Source organism: Oncorhynchus tshawytscha, linkage group LG12, assembly GCF_018296145.1.
Source record: "Oncorhynchus tshawytscha isolate Ot180627B linkage group LG12, Otsh_v2.0, whole genome shotgun sequence".
Classification (NCBI taxonomy): Eukaryota; Metazoa; Chordata; class Actinopteri; order Salmoniformes; family Salmonidae; genus Oncorhynchus; species Oncorhynchus tshawytscha.
In genome coordinates this window covers 14,749,866-14,768,652 of record NC_056440.1, presented here as the reverse complement: position 1 = coordinate 14,768,652, position 18,787 = coordinate 14,749,866, and the positions used below count along the sequence as shown (strand labels likewise).

The 18,787-nt window shown below is 40.6% G+C and overlaps 1 protein-coding gene across 1 annotated transcript in view; it reads left to right on the top strand.

Annotated features, from left to right (window-relative positions):
- LOC112262591 (PI-PLC X domain-containing protein 3) overlaps positions 1 to 18,787 on the top strand; it is a 59,259-nt gene that overhangs the window by 17,914 nt on the left and 22,558 nt on the right. The window lies entirely within an intron of this gene.

Sequence of the window (18,787 nt, the reverse complement as noted above, 5' to 3'; positions counted from 1 at the left end):
TATAAATACCATTGCAATCTGTACTTCAATGCTCATATGGTGTGCATTATAAAAAAAGAGGAACAAAGAGGAGGTGGGGAGAGAGGAGTAGAAGACAGAAAAGGAAAGAGGTAAAACAGAGGAGCAGGGAAGAAGGCATATGATTTAATAAATTACAGTGCTACCCTAATATTCTCTCAGTTCATCACAATTGCATAGTGTCTCTAGCGGTGTCTCCTAACCATCCTTGGCTCCCAGTCAGCCCGACGGTTATCTTAAGAGCAGGTGAGGTGGCAATGACGGGACTGGCTTCCTCTCTCATACATCATTGAAAATGTGTCTGAATAAGTAAGAATAAAAAAGTAATTTCTTAGGTTTGATGGAGACATTATACATCTTAGTACCTCATCAATTTATGATCTGTATCAATGTGCACGAGAGACAGGAGAGCAGGAACAAAGTAATGCAACGAAGCTGATCATTCAGGCAATGATACCTTCAACATCTACACCCTGCAAAGACTCCCAAACTCTTTGCCATTGTACACGATGGCCCATTGCTCTGAGACTTTCTTTGACCATTCTAAAGCCCACATGGGGCATCCTTGCCTTAATTGCCCTGACATTCTGGTCTAACTCTTCATCTGACATATCAGAATAGCGTTCCCTGACAGACATTGTGTTCTTTCATCCTTCTGTAAAAAGCTAACCTTTACACTCATGAAATATGATTATATATTGACTATGAAGCAAATGGGACATGGCCTGCTTGTGAGTTGCCATGAAAGAAAGTTAGATGTATTCAACTGAAAATGGAAAGAACAGGCATTTGTAGCTAAATGTTTTTGGTTAGCTTGAGAAATATAATTGCATGATTTCTAATTCTATGGTATGTATGTAATATAGCAGAAAGTTATGAACCGACACTGAATACATAGTTAGTAGTTATCTCCTATGAGAAGTTTGACGGAACTCCCTGTGCTGCTTACCTGATACCATCATCACACAGTCCTTCGTAGGTGTCCGCTATAACTTGTCGGAAAGAAAGGCTGAACAGTATTGGTTGTAGTCAAACTGACACTCAAAAAATGTACTAAATTAGAGTTTTGTTTTAATACTTTTTTGTTCTTAAAATATATATTTGGAATAAAACGCAAAGTTTTGCGCTCCGTTACAAATGATTGGATTGTAAAAAAGTTTTACTTTTGAAGCCTTGTTTTTGCTTTCAGAAATTATTTATGATTGAAAATAAAGTTTTGCACTCGACAAAAAGAGGTGTGGGAAAAACCCTGTCCTACCACAGACCAGATTTGACCTAATGACCAAGGGGGAGTTAGAGCACTGATTTATGTTTTACAGTCCCAATGCACTACAGTGTCTGTAACTGACAATGAATGGGCAATATAAACCAAATAATAAACTGATAATTGTGCACAACTTCAAATGCAGGGAGCAGGTTTCGAACCCTCAAACTTCATGTCCGAAGTCCAGCGTGCTGTCGACTGCACCAAAAGCAGGCTCAAGCCTCTGAGTCACTAGAGTGTGTCCTCGCGGTAGCTTGCTACTCAATGTAATAAAGTAATGGCTTTTCAAATAAGTTACCTTACATGTTATGTTGGCTGGCAATTTGTTAGCTACGCTGTCCTTACGAAACACATAGCATATCATTACAGCAGTATGTACCGGTATGTTAGCTATCTACCTAATGTAAGTAGTTCTACATCAAACTTGCCAGTATATTAACTATAGGCTATCTAACTACCCAACATTCATTGACTTGATTATTCCTATAATTCTTAGCTTAGCTAAATGGTATAGTCGTTGTGCGTTCTCAATGGACATTCGGGTGCTTTTGTAAATTCCCTCTGGCTATCTACTGAGATTTCAGTGCACTCTCGTCTGAGTGTACCAGAGCACAGAATAATGAATTTACTAGCGCTCAACTTCTGTTGAATATGGCCGGTGTCAGTAAACGTCGGCAAAAAGCGTAATTTAAATTGTTTCCAGCAGCACAGTTAGTCACCTACGCTCAAACTGCATAACCAGCTCTGCTAGGGCGAGAAAGGGTCAGTGGTCACATTTTGTGTCTGGAGGTAGCTAGCCAATGTTCGCTTGGGTGCTTGACAGACGTAAGGCCAGAACGCTAAAATCAACCCTACTCCTTGGCCCGAACGTCCAGTGTGCGCTCCGAGAGCAAAACTGTCTGAATTTACAAACTGATAATGCTTTGAATTTATGAGCGTCACGTTGTACTGCGCCATATTTTCTGTTCCATCCTAACGGAAACCCGGAGGGTTTTTCATTTTTCATGGAATAGAAACACCATAATATTAATCAAATGAATTAAGCAAGTACCAGTCAAAAGTTTGGACACACCTACTCATTCCAGGATTTGTATTTATTTGTACTATTTTCTACAATGTAGAATAGTAGTGAAGACATCACAACTATGAAATAATACATGGAATCAGTTAAAAACAAATTATTATTTACAGAGACAGCCGACTCCTTCCTCCCTGTCGGGGAAATGAACCCCGGTCTCCTGTGTGACTGCAATAGGGTAGACTATCAAATGCTTCTCATAGATGCCCTCTGGTGGTCAAACTACAACTAACAGAAAAATGGCTGACAATTAGATGACGTGCCACAAAATGTTGCAGCAGCCCGGAAGTTGTGCTAACAGACTAACTCAACTTTTAAAGGAGCAACCACTATCTGATGTTAAAGCTTCCATTGACAAACACACTCTGGGTTATATTGGATAAATCACTCTCCAACCATGGGATGGCAAGCGATGTAAAGCCATAGCAATTTTTTTAAATATCAACTTACGATCAATAACCTCAAGGTTGCACTGAAATCTAACCATGCAGCTCCAACTATCATTTTATAATCCGTTTCTTTAAAACCAATAATCTGTCATCTGAATCAGTGCAGTACAAGTTGAGCGGCCTTCTCCATATACACGGCAGCAGGCGGCAGGGTAGCCTAGTGGTAGCCTAGTGGTTAGAGTGTTGGACTAGTAACTGGAAGGTTGCAAGTTCAAATCCCCGACCTGACAAGGTACAAATTTGTCCTTCTGCCCCTGAACAGGCAGTTAATCCACTGTTCCTAGGCCGTGATTGAAAATAAGAATTTGTTCTTAACTTGCCTAGTTAAATAAAGGTAAAAAAAAGAAAAATACACTACCATTCAAAAGTTTGGGGTCACTTAGAAATTCCCTTGTTTTTGATAGAAAAACACTTGTTTGTTTTTTTTGTCAATTTTAAAATAACATAAATGATCAGAAATACAGTGTAGACATTGTTAATGTTGTAAATGACTATTGTAGCTGGAAACGGCAGATATTTTTATTAACACAATATCTACATAGGCGTACAGAGGCCCATTATCAGCAACCATCACTCCTGTGTTCCAATGGCACGCCGTGTTAGCTAATCCAAGTTTATCATTTAAAAAGGCAAATTGATCATTAGAAAACCCTTTTGCAATTATGTTAGCACAGCTGAAAATGTTCTGATTCAATGAAGCAATAAAACTGGCCTTCTCTAGACTAGTTGAGTATCTGGAGCATAAGCATTTGTGGGTTCGATTACAGACTCAAAATGGCCAGAAACAAAGCACTTTCTTCTGAAACTTGTCAGTGTATATATAGTTATTCTGAGAAATGAAGGCTATTCCATGTGAGAAATTGCCAAGAAACTGAAGATCTCATACAACCCTGTGTACTACTCCCTTCACAGAACAGAGCAAACTGGCCCTAACCAAAATACAAATAGTGAGAGGCCCCGGTGCACAACTTAGCAAGAGGACAAGTACATTAGTGTCTAGTTAGACATACAGATGCCTCAAGTCCTCAACTGGAAGCTTAATTAACAGTGCAGTTTTAACAATAATTTAAGCTTTCTGCCAATATTAGATATGTCTGTCAGGGGAAAACCTCATGCTAATCGCATTAGCCTATATTAGCTCAACCGTCCCATGAAAGGGACACCGATCCCGATTAAGTTTTAATGAACTAAGTGTCACTTGATCTCAGTGTGTGTGTGTATACATGTATGTATGTATGTGTGTGTATACATGTATGTGTGTGTGTGTATACGTGTGTGTGTGTGTGTGTGTATACATGTATGTGTGTGTGTGTATACATGTATGTGTGTGTGTGTACATGTATGTGTGTGTGTGTATACGTGTGTGTGTGTGTATACACGTGTGTGTGTGTGTGTGTATACGTGTGTGTGTGTGTGTGTATACATGTGTGTGTGTGTGTGTGTGTGTATACATGTGTGTGTGTATACATGTGTGTGTGTATACATGTATGTGTGTGTGTGTGTGTATACATGTATGTGTGTGTGTGTGTGTATACATGTATGTGTGTGTGTGTGTGTGTGTGTGTGTGTGTGTGTGTGTGTGTGTGTGTGTGTGTGTGTGTGTGTGTGTGTATGTGTGTGTGTATGTGTACATGTATGTGTGTGTACATGTATGTGTGTGTACATGTATGTGTGTGTACATGTATGTGTGTGTACATGTATGTGTGTGTACATGTATGTGTGTATACATGTATGTGTGTATACATGTGTGTGTATGTGTGTATACATGTATGTGTGTGTGTGTGTGTGTGTGTGTGTGTATACATGTGTGTGTGTGTGTGTGTGTGTGTACATACATGTGTGTGTGTGTGTATACATGTGTGTGTGTGTGTGTGTGTGTGTATACATGTGTGTGTGTGTGTGTGTGTGTGTGTGTGTGTGTGTGTGTATACATGTGTGTGTGTGTGTGTGTGTGTGTGTGTATATGTGTGTGTGTGTGTATGTGTGTGTATACATGTGTGTGTGTGTGTATACGTGTGTGTGTGTATACGTGTGTGTGTGTATACGTGTATGTGTGTGTGTGTATGTGTATGTGTGTGTGTATACGTGTATGTGTGTGTGTATACGTGTATGTGTGTGTGTATACGTGTATGTGTGTGTGTATACGTGTATGTGTGTGTGTATGTATGTGTGTATACATGTATGTGTGTATACATGTGTATACATGTGTGTGTATGTGTGTATACATGTGTGTGTATACATGTGTGTGTATGTGTGTATACGTGTGTGTGTATACGTGTGTGTGTATACGTGTGTGTGTATACATACGTGTGTGTGTATACATATGTGTATGTGTGTGTGTATACATACGTGTATGTGTGTGTGTATACATACGTGTATGTGTGTGTGTATACATACGTGTATGTGTGTGTGTATACATACGTGTATGTGTGTGTGTATACATACGTGTATGTGTGTGTGTATACATACGTGTATGTGTGTGTGTATACATACGTGTATGTGTGTGTGTATACATACGTGTATGTGTGTGTGTATACATACGTGTATGTGTGTGTGTGTATACATACATGTGTGTGTGTATACATACGTGTATGTATACATACGTGTATGTATACATACGTGTATGTGTGTGTGTATACATACGTGTGTGTGTGTGTGTGTATACATACGTGTGTGTGTGTGTGTGTATACATACGTGTGTGTGTGTGTGTGTATACATACGTGTGTGTGTATACATACGTGTGTGTGTGTGTGTGTATACATACGTGTGTGTGTATACATACGTGTGTGTATACATACGTGTATGTGTGTGTGTACATACGTGTATGTGTGTGTGTATACATACGTGTATGTGTATGTATGTGTGTATACATACATGTATGTATGTGTGTGTGTGTGTGTGTGTGTATACATGTGTGTGTGTGTGTGTATACATGTATGTGTGTGTGTGTATACATGTATGTATGTGTGTGTGTGTGTATACATGTGTGTGTATACATGTATGTATGTGTGTGTGTGTGTGTGTGTATGTGTGTGTATACGTGTATATGTATGTATGTGTGTGTGTGTGTGTGTGTGTGTGTGTGTGTGTATCTGCTCTGAAAGGCCCCAGAGTCTGCAACACCACTTAGCAAGGGGCACCACCAAGCAAGCTGCACCATGAAGACCAAGGAGCTCTCCAAACAGGTCAGGGACAAATTTGTGGAGAAGTACAGATCAGGGTTGGGTTATACGAAAATATCTGAAACTTTGAACATCCCATGAAGCACCATTTAAATCCCTGATTAAAAATGTAAGTATATGGCACCACAACAAACCTGCCAAGAGAGGGCCACCCACCAAAACTCACGGACCAGGAGGGCATTAATCAGAGGCAACAAAGATGACCCTGAAGGAGCTGCAAAACTCCACTGGAGATCGGAGTATCTGTCCATAGGACCACTTTAACCCGTACACTCCACAGAGCTGTGCTTTACGGAAGAGTGGCCAGAAAAAAAATAAGCAAACACATTTGGTGTTTGCCAAAAGGCGCATGGGAGAAGGTACTCTGGTCAGATGAGACTAAAGTCTAGCTTTTTGGTCATCAAGGAAAACATTGTCTGGCACAAACCCAACACCTCATCACCCCGAGAATACCATCCCCACAGTGAAGGGGATGTTTTTCATCGGTGCGGACTGGAAAACTGGTCAGAATTGAAGGAGTGATGGATGGCGCTAAACACAGGGAAATCTTGAGGGAAACCTGTTTGTCTTCCAGAGATTTGAGACTGGGATGGAGGTTCCACTTCCAGCAGGACAATGACTCTAAGCATACGGCTAAAGCAACACTCGAGTGGTTTAAGGGGAAACATTTAAATGTCTTGGAATGGCCTAGTCAAAGCCCAGACCTCAATCCAATTGAGAATCTGTAGTATGACTTAGATTGCTGTACACCAGTGGAACCCATCCAACTTGAAGGAGCTGGAGCAGTTTTACCTTGAATGGGCAAAAATGCCTGTGGCTAGATGTGTCAAGCTTATAGAGACACCCCAAGAGACTTGCAGCTGTAATTGCTGCAATAAGTGACTCTACAAAGTATGAACTCTTGGGGGAGGGGTTTAAATAGTTATGCATGTTCAGGTTTCTGTTTTGTCTTTATTTCTTGTTTGTTTCACAAGTGTTTTGCATCTTCAAAGTGGTAGGCAGGTTATGTAAATCAAATGATACAACCCCCACCCCCCAAAAAATACATTTTAATTCCAGGTTTTAAGGCAACAAAATAGGAAAAATGCCAAGTGGTGTGAATACTTTCGCAAGCCACTCTATGGCTTTTTCTTTGCAGCTCTGCCTAGAAGGCCAGTATCACGGAGCCGCCTCGTCGCTGTTGAAGTTGAGACTGGCGTTGAGGTACTATTTAATGAAGGTGCCAGTTGAGGACTTGTGAGAGGTATGTTTCTCAAACTAGACACTAATGTACTTGTCCTCTTGCTCAGTTGTGCATAGACGACTCCCACTCTTTCTATTCTGGTTAGAGAAAGTCTGCGCTGTTCTGTGAAAGGAGTAGTACACAGCGTTGTACGAGATCTTCAGTTTCTTGGCAATTTCTCGCGTGGAATAGGCTTCATTTCTCAGAACAAGAATAGACTGACGAGTTTCTGGCCATTTTGAGCCTGTAATCAAACCATCAAATGCTTATGCTCCAGATACTCAACTAGTCTAAAGAAGGCCCGTTTTATTGCTTCTTTAATCAGAACAACAGTTTGCAGCTGTGCTAACATAATTGCAAAAGGGTTTTCTAATGATCAATTAGCCTTTTAAAATGATACATTTGGATTAGCTAACACGGCGTGCCATTGGAACACAGGAGTGATGGTCGCTGATAATGGGCCTCTGTACGCCTATGTAGAAGGCCGTTTCCAGCTACAATAGTAATTTACAACATTAACTATCTACACTGTATTTCTGATCAATTTGATGTTATTTTAAAATGGACAAAATGTTTCTTTCAATAACAAGGGAATTTCTAAGTGACCCCAAACTTTTGAATGTGTACATGCTGAAAGTCAGTAGTTTACTTTCTCTCTGAAAATCGCATTACATTTGGTCAAACACAATTCTCTACATCAGTTTACCAAGAACAGGCAGCAAAGTGATTGGGAGGCAGTTACAGCCAGAAATGGATGCTTTACTATTTTAAAGCAGTGGAATTACTTTAGCTTCCTTCCACGCCTGTGGACACACTCATTTTGGTGAAATGTATAACAAATAGGGGTGGCAATACAGTCTGCTACCATTCTCAATAGTTTCCCATCAAGGTTGTCTAAAGCTGGTGGCTGATCATTATTGATGGATAACAATAGTTATTCTACCTCTCCCACACTAACTTGACCAAATTCAAAGCAGCAATCCTTATCTTTCATTATTAGATCTTTTATAGAAAAACATGATGGCACAATGTTGTCATTTCACTTCTGCGTTTTTCCACTTTACTAGTGAAATAATCATTGAACTAATTGGTAACATTGCAAGGTTTTGTTATAAATGACCCAACAACTTCAATGAACAAGGGAGATTAGTTTTTTTTGGCCATGATATCATATGGTCTACTCAAGTGTTTTTCCCTTGTGTTTTTATGTCATTTATCTTAGAATTGGTTATTTTTATTACGAAGTTTAATCACAATATTTCTCAATGTACAGTATGTCAACCAATCAGCTTAGCAGCCTGACACATATTTTGCATAATTTATTTGAAACATAAATTGTATCTTCAATCCAGAGGGCTCTAACAGTTCTCACAGTTAATTTCTTAACAGGTGTATGGTTGTCAACAATTGGCATGAGTACTTTTACAAATACTTCCAGTGCTGCATCTGGATTCACTTCCTCATTCACATCAGACCAACAAAACATTTTTTACATGTTTGTGTGTGCGTGCGTGTATTTTCCTTGCCAGAAGCCAATTTCCCTTAGTTTCAGCTGCCAAACCTGGCGGCTGCTGATTTGGTTGAGGATGTTTTGTAGAGGCAGCAGCTATGTGTTACTGCTGCAGGGTTAGAGCTTCTGTTCCCATTGAAAGTGAGAGAAGCACTGAACCAGTGAAAGAGGAACGAATGGGAGGATGAGTGCCGATCATATCAGTCCTCTCAGCCAGAGGATTATACTTGATTCTACATTTTTATAATGCCTGGGGATGGGGATCCATCTCAGTGTTTCTGCATTCAACAGAGGCTATTACATAGTTACCTATTACATAGTTACCTACCCCAAAACACAGCCAATGTACTTGGCTACAGCACAATCAGATTGGAACCCAGCCTAGCATGTAGACATTCTGGTATTCACATTTTTGTCAACACTGTTCAACAGTGGCCTGATTTGTATTTCTGTATGGTGTATTATCTGTTAGTGCAGATTTATGTAAGCGTTACTGGGAATGGATACCACAGGGAGTGCTAGATGACCTTCTTCCAAAAAAGTTAACATGGCATAATTATATTTTTTACTGTGTCTGTAGCACAGACCAACCACGTTTTCAATCGATGTTTAATGTCTTGGAAATGACAACCATCTATCTTGAGACCAGACTCTGAAAGCTGTCCAACGTAGCTTGGCTTATCAGATCAGGGTATGTAGGGGCTGCCAATATCTCTGGCTGACGAGATCTATAATTCCATATCTCTGCGACGACGTGCACGCACTCTCCCTTTCTCCTTCATGTGAACACCTCGCTCACTCTCGCTCACTCTCGCTCACTCTCGCTCACTCTCGCTCACTCGAACAGCCTAAATACAACCTGTACACACAAGGTTGTGTACTCTTTCCCAGTGTTGCCCTCTCATCTCCTCACCTTGGCAGAGCTGCTCTCCAATGACTTCAACCCTTACCTCTAACTTCTGACTTAGTGAGGCTGTCTGTTTGCCCTGCTCTGGCTTCCCCCTGCTCTGGCTTCCCCCTGCTCTGGCTTCCCCCTGCTCTGGCTCTGTTCTAACCTGCTGAGCCTCTGACCAACAGAGGACATGGTCATGAACAAAAGCAACAAATAAAACCGACGAGGAAAAAGAAAAGCGATTGAGAGGTTTATAGTATAGCAGAAGACAGAGGTTTTTAGAAGAAAAGAGTGGACAGTTTAATCAGCATTAAACAGGCTTTTTGTGTATCACTGAGACAGTGCGTGGGCAAACAAGCTTAAAATTAGCTGTAGACTCAGACAATTGTCAACTAACTTCATTATGACCATGTTTGCATTATTCAGGACCGACAACCTTTGCAGGAAGGAAGACTCAAATGAAGTCAATACTGTATTTTCATTATATATGCATTATGTCACTATTAGCTTTGCCACACAGAGAGTCTGTATATGAGTGCAGCCAGTGAGTGGTATTCTACAACGGGTGGTTCTAATGCTGATTGGTTAAAACCACATTCCAGCCTGTGTCTATTCCACAAGTTACCACCTGCTAAATCTACTCTCTTAGTGAAGTGGTCGGGATAGTCCTTTTCTCCATCTTTTCCGATAGTGATGTTGTGTTTCCGTAAGTGGATGATTTGGTCTAATTTAGATGCATTAACAGGATGTATTTATGTTATTTTAAAGCAAACCTATGATGTTTGAAAAATTACTATGCCATCTACTTATTCACTCACTTCAGATCATTCCCACTGGGCATAATCTGGTTGAATCAACGTTGTTTCCATATCATTTCAACAACATTACGTTGAACCAACGTGGAAAAGACGTTGAATTGGTGTTGGTGGCCAGGGGGTTCCTTCATTCCGCGGGCACCCAGTGTGGCAGCCCCTGCATACATATGTATCTAACAGTCCCCTGCTCAAACCACTATATGTACAGTACATTAGTAAAGTATTCAGACCCCATCCCCTTCCACATTTTGTTACGTTACAGCCTAAATGTAAAATGGATTTAAAAAATAAATAATCCTCAATCTACACACAATACTCCATAATGACAAAACAAAAATGTATTTTTTTTAATTGATTTTTTTGCAAATGTATAAAAATTCAGATACTTTATTTACATACGTATTCAGACCTTTTGCTGAGAGGCTCAGGTGCATCCTGTTTCCATTGAGCAATCAATCAAATGTATTTTATAAAGCCCTTTTTACATCGGCAGATGTCACGCAGTGCTATACAGAAACCCAGCCTAAAACCCAGAACAGCAAGCAATGCAGATGTAGAAGCACATTCAACCTTGATATTTCTACAACTTGATTGGTGTCCACCTGTGGACAATCCTGTCTATATAAGGTCCCACAGTTGACAGTGCATGTCAGAACAAAAACCAAGCCACGAAGTCGAAGGAATTGTCTGTAGAGCTCTGAGACAGGATTGTGTTGAGGCACAGATCTGGTGAAAGGTACCAAAACATTTCTGCAACATTGACGGTCACCAAGAACACAGTGGCCTCCAACATTCTTAAATGGAAGAAGTTTGGAGCCACCAAGACTCTTCCTAGTGCTGGCCACCCGGCCAAACTGAGCAATTGGGGGAGAAGGGCCTTGGTCAGGGAGGTGACCAAGAACCCAATGGTCACTCTGACAGAGCTCCAGAGTTCCTCTGTGGAGATGGAAGAACCTTCCAGAAGGACAACCATCTCTGCAGCACTTCACCAATCAGGCCTTACAGAAGCCACTCCTCAGTAGAAGGCACACTGGTCTGATGAAACGGAGATTGAACTCTTTTGCCTGATTGCCAAGTGTCACATCTAGAGGAAACCCTTCTCTACCCTTGTTCTGAACACCTCCAAAACAAAAGTCATGTGGTTTGGTAAGAAGAATGCCCCTCTTCCCAAAGGTGTTATTACTACTTCTGAGGGTTTAGAGCTTGAGGTCATCACCTCATAGAAGTACTTGGGAGTATGGCTAGACGGTGCACTGTCCTTCTCTCAGCACATATCAAAGCTGCAGGCTAAAAAGTTAAATCTAGTCTTGGTTTCCTCATTTGTAATCGCTCCTCTTTCACCCAGCTGCTAATTTAACCCTGATTCAGATGCCCATCCTACCCATGCTAGATTACGGAGACGTAATTCATAGATCAGCAGGTAAGGGTGCTCTCGAGCGGCTTCATGTTCTTTACCATTCGGGCATCAGATTTGCCACTAATGCTCCTTATAGGACACATCACTGCACTCTACACTCCTCTGTGAACTGGTCATTTTTATTTTTTCTCTGTATACCCGTCGCAAGACCCACTGGTTGATGCTTATTTATAAAACCCTCTTAGGCCTCACTACCCCCTATCTGAGATATCTACTGCAGCCCTCTCATCCTCCACATACAACTCCCGTTCTGCCAGTCACATTCTGTTAAAGGTCCCCAAAGCACACACATCCCTAAGTCAGTCCTCTCTTCTGCTGCAGCTAGCGACTGGAACAAACACTTAAACTGGACCGTTTATCTCAATCTCTTCATTCAAACACTCTTACTGACAGTTGTGGCTGCTTTGTATGACGTATTGTTATATCTTACCTTCTTGACCTTTGTGCTGTTGCTTTTGCCCAATAATGTTTGTACCATGTTTTTGTGCTGCTACCATGCTGTGTTTATGTTTTACTGGTATGTTCTCTTAGGTCTCTCTTTATGTAGTGTTGTCTCTCTTGTTGTGATTTGTCCTATATTCACTACCTGTATTTGTGAGTTATTGACATGTTGAATGCACCGAGCTGTCTGTTTTGAACTACTGGCACACAGCTTGGACACCCATGCATACCCCACAAGAAATGCCACCAGAGGTCTCTTCACAGTCCAGAGCAGACTATGGGAGGTGCACGGTATTACATAGAGCCAAGACTAGATGGAGCCAACTCTATTCCACATCAAGTAACTCATGCCAGCAATAAAATTGTTTTTAAAAAAACAGATTAAAAAAACCACCTTAAGGACTAGCGGGACTGTGACGCAACACAAACCTAGAAACATTCATACAAATACACAAGAACATACGCACTACACAAACATGTACACATTCATTTTGTGTTATAGATAAGTAGAGTAGAGCCCTGAGGGCACACAATATGTTGTGAAATCTGTTATGAATGTACTGTAAAATGTAGACTGCCTTAATTTTGCTGGACCCCAGGAAGAGTGGATAAATGGGGATCCATAATAAATACGAATGGTCCTTGGGACAGGATTCATCCATCCATCCATCCGTCCATGTATTTGTCCATCCATCCCTTTGTCCAATCTCTTATTCACCACTTGAGCTCCAGAGGGAGGGAGGGTAAACCTTCCCAGAGGAATTTATAGTGGGCATGGATGAGATTTCAAGATATGACATTGCACTGAAGTTAAATGTTGAGAGCGGAGGGGGTTAATCAAATAAAAGTTGGGAAGGGAGAAAGGTGAGGACTGAGAGAAGGGCAAGGAAAGGGTGAGAGGGGTAGGGAATATACAGAAAGTGTGGGGGAGAGGTAATGGAAAATGAGAAAGTGGTAAATAGAAACTTAAAGAGAGGACCGGAGAGCGAAGTGATTTTCACATAATGGACATGCTCCATGTTGCCACATCTCCAACTAGCTTGCTGTCAAACTCAGCCTTTGCTAAGTGCAGTTATGACTTTAAGTGCCTGACCACGTGCACATTGTTCACGCTGGCTGCCACTCTGCTACGGTTCTATACAGAAAGGGACTGGACATAGGGCAGTTTGGACAAATGCCAGGTGGGCCTGTCCATCTTTAGCATAGTGGGCTGGTTGGTCTAAATTGAGGGGTCATGTCTTGGCTGATTTTTTTTTTTAACCTTTTATTAATCTAGGCAAGTCAGTTAAGAACAAATTCTTATTTTCAATGACGGCCTAGGAACAGTGGGTTTACTGCCTTGTTCGGGAGCAGAATGATTTTTAACCTGTCAGCTCAGGGATTCGATCGTGCAACCTTTCAATTACTAGTCCAACGCTCTAACCACTAGGTTACCCTGCCACCCCATTTCTGGTCCCACCCTTGTGGAAAAAATATGATAGTATACTATGGCATTAATACTATAGTATTCACTGTAGTGTTTTTGCAGACTTTACTGTAGTGTTTCTGATTTATTGTTTTTGACATGAAGTGGAGACTTTCTCCTTGAGGAAACCTACTGGATAAATTCTAAAAGAGCACCTTTTCCATAACTGGTTGGACTGGGGTGTGAATGGATAGTTCAGAGCTTCTGCTTCTCTCTAACTTGTATACTTTGCATGTACTTTTCTCATTTATGGGTGGCACAAATTGGGACATGGGGGAGGGGATTGGGCAGGGTATATGCAAATGAAATACGGTAGAATTTGCTGTAGTGTTTGGGCAGACTGTAGTGTTTTTGTGGACAATACTGTAGTATTTACTATAGTATTCTACGGTATATTACAACACTCTGTAGTGAGGATCAAGGGATACTACAGTGTATAGTATTCTACAGTATGATGTACTACAGTTTATTACAGAATTCTATTGTAAGTTCTATAGTATACTGTAGTATTTTTTTGTTTGTTCATGTGGGCAGTCCATCTATGGTTTTAGACAAGTCTTTGGCACAGGAACAGAGCATAGACCAGTGATTATTGTATGACTGAGGGCTATAGGTGTGTTGGATTTGAGGTAAGATTAGGTTGGTGAGGGTTGAATAAAAACTGTATGTGCTGTTTGCTTGGCATTAGCAAAAACATCCCAGCTAGCACATTTCATTCCTTGTGGGAACGTGGGTTTTTGGTTTGAATTTGGTTCTGGGGACGAAACCATACATTTCCTGACCGGTAAAACTTTTTTTCTGAGAAGAGAAGTCAACTTATTTTTAAGTTGCAGGGAGGTTTTGTTTTACTTTGGTTCCTTTTAAAGTTTTCCTGGGACAAAGTTTTGTTGATGATGAGAACAGAATGTATATGTTTTTAAATAACATTCTTAACCTTCTTTGAACGGTACATTTTTCTTGAGGTTTTCATGGAAAGTTTTTAATGTTCTCCGACCAATTTGAGAACATTTCTTTAAATAGAACCATGATGTTAACCTGTAGGAAACATTAATGCTGAGGCACTGAAATTCCCACAGAAAAAGTTGTTTCTTAAAACCTCTTGGATCGGTGTCCTGTCAACGGGACAGTTGTAAATCATGCAGCACTTCCTGTCACCATCGCAGATATTAGAGAAACAACAAATGTCGGTACATGTAAGTGTCTTATATCGGCTGAAAGCTTAAATTCTGGTTAATATAACTGCACTGTCCAATTTACAGTAGCTATTACTGCGAGAAAAAAATGCCATGCTATTGTTTGTGGAGACCTCCGAACAACAAAACAATTTTTCACCGCAATAGGTTTAAGAAATTCACTTCTGAAGGTGAAATGTGTACTTACATTCTGAAATCTTGCTCTGATTTATCATCCAAATGGTCCAAGAGATAACATGAAGTTTTGTTAGATAAAAGCATTTTTCATATCCTAAAAAGGTCCTTATAGCATGCAAGATCAATTTGTATTTCCACTCGTTCAATTTGCAAAGAAAGGAATCTGCGGAATCTCACCCTAAACGTTGTTTCAATGAGTCATATCACGTTTGTATGTATTCCTCATATCCTAGAATGTAACGAGAATTCACTATATCATTAGGGGTGTAGTATATCCTATAGGACACCATATTTGGTCAGAGAGCGACGCCTTCATGGCACGCCGATGACACGGGTGGTCTTCACTTGATCAACTCTAACTTTGTCAAATAAGCACCAATCGGGGTCAAACAAATCTAGCTAGATAGCCAATGAGCTGGGCTTTACGGAAGTATCCAGAAACCATTTATATGTTGTAAAATGTACCTACTAACCTTCTACGACAAGCATACCTTTTCATTTTGGACAAAAATGTTAAGAATATTGAGAGTTATGAAAACTGGTTGTTTTACAAATGTTGAACTTATATGGCTACTAATACTGGAAAAGCTAAATCAAAGTCCAAGTATACAGATTTGATGATATTCTTGCAGAAATGTAATATGAATGCAAGTATCTCCTTCACGATTTGCCCAAATGTATTTGGGTGACTTCACACTAAATGTCATGTAGCTCGCTCATACTACAAGTTTTCTGTCAAACTTTACACATACACTACTGCCATCTTGTGGACTGCATCGGAATTACAACCAGAGTGATGCTGTAACTGGGACCTTTCTCTTGCCTTTCAAAGATGATGGTAGAAAACTGTTTTTTTTCCCATTGTATTTTCTTCTACCAGACCTATCATGTTATATTCTCTCACATTCAATTAACATTTCCACAATCTTCAAAGTGTTTCCTTTCAAATGGTACCAAGAATATGAATATCCTTGCTTCAGGGCCTGCGCTATGTCATTTAGGCGCAAATTTGAAAAAAAGGGGGCTGTCCTTTCAACTAGTTGAGAACATTTCCAAAGTCAAACAAGTTGGATTAAGTTACTAGAATATTTTAAAAAAGTAAAGGAATTTTGAACGTTTAGGAAAATGTATATTAAAGTAGTGTTTCTTAATTATATGCTGAGAATGTTCCAAAGCCAATCAACTATATTGCACCATTCCCAGAAAGTTGTGGTAAGGTTGTATGCAAAATTACCATAGAGCTTGGTGAGAGTGTGGTTGTCCTAAGGAACATGTGGTTCTCAGAACGTTATGTTCTATCTGGGATTGGTCTCCGTGTATGTCATAGAGAATTCTGCCATGTAGAAGCAAATAAACATTTGACATATGGAAAACTCAATTTACATTAAGATTATCCAAATAGTGCTTGACAGTTTGATTGTAGCTATGGATCTGTGTGTATGTATATTTCACTCAAATTTACTGTAGTGTACACCTGGTTGCCAGTCTGGCATTTTGTCATTGTCTTATCGATACATTGTTGAGTGCAAAACAAATCTGATAGCCACGCTAGTACTCTGCTGCACTACTGGCAGTTAATTGAGCTTAAAGCGGGAAGAAGTTAATCTTTTTCCCAAAAACAACAACAATAATTTGGTCTCACCAATCTGTAGCTGCACACTGTGTCCTCAATGACTCATACCAGAGGACAGAATGAGACCATAGGAGGAGAGAGATGATTTGATAGAGGGAATGGATAGGAAGACCGACTGGAGAGGGTTGATGAGGGACCACTGTGGGAAGAGGAAAATAGGGGGTTGGGAGAGACTGATAGAGGGAGGGGAAGGAGAGAAAGTAGGAGATGGACATAGAGAGGGGATCAGACGGAAGCAGAGGAAAAGGGGCAGAAGATGAAGGGAATTCTCTCCTGCTCCTCTCCTGTGTCCTAAAGGGTGTTAGGAGTTAGTGAGAGGGCTGAGCAGTAATGGTGTGTGTGAAACAGATTAGTAGCCACTGCTGCACCTTCTGCATGGTGGTGTGTCTGCTCAACACACCATATTCTCTGTCTGAAAGAGAGCACCTCTAACCCACATAATCCTCTCCTCTGTTCATTCCTTCTAATGGTTTTAACTTCCTGTGGTTTTTGTAAGCGTCTGCATCTATAAGTAGGTGTGGAATAACCTCGGAGTTTGAGTGTATCATATCCAGTATATCATATTACCTTTCAGAGAAAATGGAAAGATAACATTTTAGTCATTTACCCAGAGCAATAAGTGCATACATCTTAATATGTTTTTGTACTGGTCCCCCATGGGAATTGAACCCACAACCCTGGTGTTTCAAGTGCCATGCTCTACCAACTGAGCCACATGGAACCTAAATAAACCATAAAATTGAAAAAAGATGAACCATAACATGTAACTCTTTAATGACACTTTATTTGACATTGTTCAGGTAGACCTATTGACTTAACTTGTGGCAAACATTTAATAGAACAACAGCTGTGACTCATCTCCTTCATTAAGCCACTATAAAGTAGTGAGAGGAGGGATTTGTTTGTTTCTGGAAATGCTTTGTTCTGTAATTCAGAGGAATTAGTCCAAGCCTTCAAGGTTATGCTAATCACATGTTAAGTACTTCCTGTAAGCCGTTAGTTATGTCTCAACATTAATTCGTGCTCCAGATGAACTAGTGAAACCAGGCACTATCAGAAGCCATTCATAGGACATGATGACCTCAGTCTTCTTCAGGCTTTTTTACCCATTTTATTTCCACTGATTTATTTTGATGGATTGGCTTTGCTCTCGTTATCATCACAGAATAGCGATAGTCGAGAAATAAGCGTCATCGTCTCATGTAGCTCCTCCCTCAACCTGGGTTTGTTCCTGAAATGATTGGTCATACAAGGTATAGCTGGCATTTCTTATTAATGGAGGTTTGAACAGTAATTTGTGTGTGTATATATATGATGTGTAGCTACCATGTTTTGTTTTGCACACCTTTTCAACTACACGCATCATCAGTGAACTGACTCACTGCATAAAACACCTTTGCTAATCTAGCAATGGTCCTTTGGGCTTATCTCCTTTTAAATGCTATCGGTATATTTGATAGAAACACTAGGGATCTTTTCATATCTCAAGGCATGGAGCTGGGCTGGCTCTATTGTACCCAATCATTTATCTACTGGAAAAACAGAGGAATATTGTCAGAACATTTCTATAACAGGTACTCCATTACACCCATAAGGCATAACACAGCCTCTATTCTACTCCAAGGTTTTGTGTAAGAGCAGACGATCCTGGGCAGAACATTGCTAAATGGGAACTTAGAATGATGCTGACTGTGTGGTTGATGTGTAGACAGTGCAGTCAAGTGTGTGTGTCTGTCTGTGTAGGATGACGGTCTCTCTCTGTGTTCAGTGCCTGTGGCGAGGTTGATTGTTGTAATCTCTCTTGTGACTTTTTAAGGGTCAGCTGTCTGGCTGACTGATGTTTGAGCTACGGTGACCGTCTGTTGTGGTTGAGTTAACTTTGGGCTGTGTGACAGTGTGGTCCAGCCCTGTGGTGCGGGTCAGCCCTGGTGTGTGGTTGAGTCTGCAGTCATCTCTGTTGGGGTTACTGAAGATCCCTCTCTGGGCTATGAGACCGTGTGGACAACTTTGTGCTGCTGTTGGTTGACCCC